Source organism: Lactuca serriola, chromosome 5 (assembly GCF_051521515.1).
Source record: "Lactuca serriola cultivar US96UC23 chromosome 5, Lser_US96UC23_V15, whole genome shotgun sequence".
In the NCBI taxonomy this organism is placed as follows: Eukaryota; Viridiplantae; Streptophyta; class Magnoliopsida; order Asterales; family Asteraceae; genus Lactuca; species Lactuca serriola.
Window position 1 is genome coordinate 341,687,235 of NC_136412.1, and position 6,000 is coordinate 341,693,234.

Genomic DNA, 6,000 nt, shown 5'->3' on the forward strand with positions numbered 1-6,000 from the left:
TACCAGAAACTACTAGATCCATCAAAGCCTACTAATGGACAAATTTTCCAAATTAGGCCCAACCCCATATGGGCCTTATACTAAGCCCATAACTCCCTTAATTATAAGACAAAACTCAAAGTCAATGGTCTGAGTTGACCCAACTCACCGAGTTGTCCTTCATCTCGTTGAGTTTCTCCATTAAAGGCACAAATCTGGAAAACTCACATCAGCTCGCCGAGTTCTCTTACTGAACTCGTCGAGTTGGCCAGGAATCAAACAACTTAATGTATTAAGCCGTTTCCATCAAATCTAGAAGCTTCCAATCTCAGATCTCTTCGCAAATGATGACTGTTAGGTGTATTTTATGCACCTTTTTGCACAACTTTTAGTCCCTTTTTATGCATGTATTTAGCTTAGTTATATTTCACTATTCTTGCATTATTATCATAATCATGTTAGTCTCTGGAACGACCTTATTTGCACACTTTCATGTCTCTTTCAGGTAAACCGAAGGTTGGAGCGTGCTTTTGGAGGTGCCGGATGGCATTGGTGAAGATTGCGGGATGATCAGACTCAAAACAGAAGAATTGAGAGAATAAAGTTTGGGTTCGGAGTCAGAGGGCTACACGGGGCGTGTTGGGATTGGCCTAGAAATCGAACACGGGGCGTGTTTGACCATTCCATGCATTTTGACTTCACTGAACACGACCCATGTTCATTTAGCCTATTTGGACACGAGGCGTGTTGGTCGAAATGATCACTTTTGAGCATCATACTTTGGAGCTGGAATCGAGGATTGATGCTATGTTTTCAGTCAACACGACCCGTGTTGATTTACTCTATTTTGACACGGGCTGTGTCCGACTTAAAAACTGCCTTTTAGCAGTTTTTCCATCTTTCATATGTCGGGAATTGGTTCATTTTAGGGGATATCAGAACATATCAGAGCACCATTGGAGAGGAGAATTCGAAGGTTTTTGCAAGGATTGTCCGTTAATCATTTGGAAACATTAATTCTCGTTTTTGTAAGTTGTAATTGCACTTAATTTCATCTTTTAGATTTGTGATCTTGTTGTAGCCATGTGTGGCTAGAACCCTAACTTCTCCAATTTCATGTTTTGACTTTTTGGTTGTGAATCAAATCATATGACCTGATGTTTGTGTTTAATTTCTATCTAGTGAAACTGATTTTACTTCAATCGAATGTTTGATTCGTTATTGGCCATTTGAATTAGGGTTAGGTCATTCAAGTTATTCATTTTGCAAAATCCGTAATTGTTTTGTGAATTGAACTAAGTAATAAGAATTAAATTAATTTCTTATGAATGAATTTAATGTAAATCTTTTCACACATTCTTACGCTCCCGAGCTTGTGAGGAGTATTGGGTGTTGTTGGGAAAATTCACAATAAGCTTAATGCAATCTTTTAATCTACTTTTAAGAGCTTGGTTAGATTAGGTTAGTAAGGTTAGGATTAATCAAAGAGCTTGTTTTGATTGATTAATGTGGTGAATGGAAAGTGTTAGAGCTTGTTAGCACTTTCAAGTACCAAGTTAGATAGAATGAAACAAATGTCTTGTCATCTTTGATTCACATTGCTAGATTGTCATACATGGAGTTGGAGTCCTTACAAAATCTAAACTTAATTCATTAGTTTAGTTGTTTACTCGTGTTTTAAATTGGTTTGCTACATCATTACACTCAAAACCCCCTTATTTAATCTTTTGTGAACAAATACCTTACGCAAAGAGGTATATACCAATTATCTCGTGTCTCTGTGGATCGACCCTACTTGCCTTGTACTATCTGTCGTTGCAATATAGTGGGATTCTTTTGGAGTATATCGTACCCCTTTATTTGTTGGGTTTGACACCCCTAACAAATTGGCGCCGTTGCCGGGGACACGGTGTTACTAATTGTTTATGCCTAGATCTTTTCGTACAGGTACAACATTGCCAATTGACTCGGAGATAGAAAGGACTGAAAAGAAGTTAAGGAAGCAAGCCAAGCTTCGTAAGAGGCAACTGGTTTTCGGTACTTCTTCGTCATCTACTCCCCCGGTCATTAACATTTGGGAGGACATACCCCTCTCAAGTGTATCAGCCTCAAAAACAAAAAGCCCATCACTCTCATCTCAACCAAACTCACCCAATAATACCACCCCACCCTCTTCACCTAATCATCATATCCCAAACACTACACCCACAGAAACATCAAATACTACTCATACCATGGGAGATAACCACGGGGGGAATCCACCTCCAAACCCACCACCCGAACAAACCCTCCCCCAATGGTCAAGACAAGAGGTTACTCAACAACCTCTTTGTATCACATATCCAGCTGCCACAAACCTTGAACTAAAATCCGAGCTTATCCACTTACTCCCAACTTTTAGAGGTTTGGAGAATGAAGATCCTCACAAGTTCCTCACGGAGTTCCATGTAGTATGTGTGGGTATGAAACCACACAATGTCACAGAGAACCAAATCAAGCTTAGGGCATTCCCCTTTGCGGTGCAAGATGCAGCCAAAGACTGGCTTTATGACCTCCCACCGGGGACGGTAACTACTTGGGTAGACCTTTCAAGGTTGTTCTTGGATAAGTACTTTCCCGAAATGAAAGCTTCAGCCCTACGGAGGGAAATTATCGGAATCAAGCAACACAAAAGAGAAGCTTTCCACACATATTGGGAAAGATTTAAGAAACTTTGTGCCCGTTGTCCAAAGCACGGGATTACCGAGTATCAGCTCCTACAGTACTTCATTGAAGGCATGACCCCAATGGAAAGAAGACTTCTCAATGCTTCTAGTGGCGGATCTTTACCCGATAAGACTCCAACCGAAATCCACAATCTAATCAAGAACATGGCTGAATATTCCAAACATTCAAGCCAAGATGAAGAATGGTACACGGATGCACCCCGAGGTGTAAAGGAAGTTCAAACTCCTCAGATTGAAGCTCAATTGTCCGATCTTACAAAAGTGGTTATGATGCTAGCCAAAGATAAAGGTGTGCAGCCCACACCCCGCCCATGCGGTATTTGCACTCAAGTGGGGCATCCAACCGATATGTGCCCACAACTTCAAGAGGAAGATTATGAATAAGCAAAAGTCATAGGGGGATATTTCGGGTCAAATCAGAGAGGTTATGAGCAACCACGAGGTGATCAGAGATGGAACAATAACCAGGGTTAGGGAGGAAATTAACAAGGAAATTATTAGTCAAACCAATCACATCAATACCAGCAAAGACCACCATTTCCTCAAAATAAACAAAGACCACCCTTCCAACCTCAAAATTACCAGCCAAGGCATCCACAACAACCACCTCCACAAGCAGGTTCTTCAAGCATGTCACTAGAAGATATTGTCAAAAGCCTTGCCACAAGCACTCAAAGCTTCCAACAAGAAACCAAGGCAAGCATAAAAAGCTTGGAGCAACAAGTGTCACAACTTGCTCAATCCGTGAGTAAGATGGAATCACAAGGCAAGCTACCATCTCAAACGGAGAAGAACCCGAAACACAATGTTTGTGTCATTACTCTAAGAGGTGGGAAAAGCTATGAAGGTCCAAGGATGCCGGATGAAGAAGAGAAAGAGAAGGAGATAGAGGCAGAAGAAGCTATCAAAGAAGAGGAAAGGAAAAGTACTTCCAAGTCAAAGAAGCTCATAGAGACCGAGGTAAAAGTCACACCAAATCCATTTCCTTCAAGGTTAGCAAGCACCAAAAGAGAACGGGAAGATGATGAAATCATGTCCATGTTTCGAAAGGTTGAAATCAATATCCCTCTTTTAGATGCTATTACACAGATTCCTAGATATGCTAAGTTCCTCAAGGAACTTTACACATCTAAGAAAAAGCTTAAAGGAAATCAAACTATGAAAGTTGGTGAAAATGTCTCAGCCGTGTTACAAAAGCGGCTACCAAAAAAATGCAAGGACCCGGGTGTTTTCATGGTTCCTTGTAAAATGGGCAACCTTTTTGTACCACGTGCCATGTTTGATCTTGGAGCATCAATTAATGTTTTACCCTATTCAGGTTATAAGACAATGGGAATTGGACCTTTATAAAAAACCAGAGTTATCATTCAACTTGCCGACCAGTCTTTGGTACACCCGAAAGGTGTATTGGAGGACGTGTTAGTACAAGTTAATGAACTTGTATTTCCTACTGACTTTTATATTTTGGATATGGGTGATGAAAACACCCCACAATCAAACTCCATCCTTTTGGGGAGACCTTTTATGAGTACCGCAAAAACAAAAATAGATGTAGCCAATGGTACTTAGTCTATAGAGTTCGATGGTGAGGTGATAAACTTTAATATCTTTGAAGCCATGCGATATCCTAGTGATATTCATTCTTTAAACTTCATAGATGTTATTGATACATGTACTAATGATTGCTTTGAGATGTCAATCCAAGATGTGCTAACCACCATCTTGAGCAAACACTTTGATGAGACAGGGATTAAGAATTTGGCTGACAAGTATATATTAGAGGATGAATTGATTGGAGTAATCAATTCCTTGGAAAAAGCACAACCCATGAGAGTTGAACCACCCCGCATGAAGCTAAAAAGTTCCAATCCGAAACTTCTTCCCTCCATAGTACAACCACCGATTCTTGAGTTGAAGGCTCTTCCCGACCATCTCAAGTACGCCTATCTTGGAGAGGAAAAGACATTACCAATGATAATCTCCAACAACTTATCTGTTGCGGAAGAAGATGAGTTGGTGACCCTATTGGAGAAGTTTAAGAAAGCTATTGGGTGGACAATTGCTGATATAAAAGGGTTGAGCCCTTATTTGTGTATGCATAAGATTCTCATGGAGGAAGATTTCAAACCAACTCGAGAGGCGTAGAGGAGACTGACTCCACCCATGATGGAGGTGGTAAAGAAAGAAATCATGAAGCTTTTGGATGCAGGTATGATCTACCCTATCTCAGACAGTAAATGGGTGAGCCCCGTTCAGGTAGTCCCGAAAAAAGCTAGTGTCACACTGGTTAAGAATTCCAAGGGAGATTTGGTGCCCACCCGTTTGAAAAACGGGTTGAGGGTTTGTATTAAATATAGAAAGTTGAATGCCTTAACGAGAAAAGACCATTTTCCCTTGCCATTTATTGACCAAATGTTAGAGAGATTGGCGGGTAAATCTCACTACTGTTGTTTGGATGGTTTCTCGGGTTTTCATCAAATTCCAGTAGCCCCGGAAGACCAAGAGAAAACCACCTTCACTTGTCCCTTTGGCACATTTGCTTATAGGCGTATGCCTTTTGGTCTATGCAATGCACCCGCGACATTTCAGAGATGCATGATGAGCATTTTTTCTGAATATGTTGAAAACATCATTGAAGTTTTCATGGATGATTTCACAGTCTATGGAAACTCCTTTGATGAATGTTTGAGTAATCTAGCAAAATTTTTGCAAAGATGCATTGACACAGACCTTGTGCTTAACTATGAAAAATGCCATTTCATGGTGGACAAAGGATTGATTTTAGGTCATATTGTGTCCCAAAAAGGCTTGGAAGATGACAAATCCAAGATAGATGTTATCAAGAGTCTTCCTTACCCGACAAATGTTCGGGAAGTTCGTTCGTTTCTTGGTCATGCAGGTTTCTATCGGTGGTTCATCAAAGATTTTTCAAAGATTACAGTGCCGACGTGTCAACTACTCCAAAAAGATGCTGAATTTGCGTTTACTCAGCCATGCAAGGATGTCTTTGATCGTTTGAAGGATTTACTCACCTCCGCGCCAATCAACAAACCACCTAATTGAGAGCTTCCGTTTGAGATTATGTGTAACGCGAGCAACACGACTGTTGGGGCGGTACTGGGTCAAAACCTTCCTTCCTTCTTTACATTTTCTGGCTTTAAGGCCTCAACTTGCCACTTCTCTAGTTCATCAAGAATAGTGAACTTCACCGTAGTGTGAGTAATAGTATAGCGCATACTATTACGATAAACCTTCATGCTAAGTGCACCGGCAACCACATTAGCCTTTCCAGGAT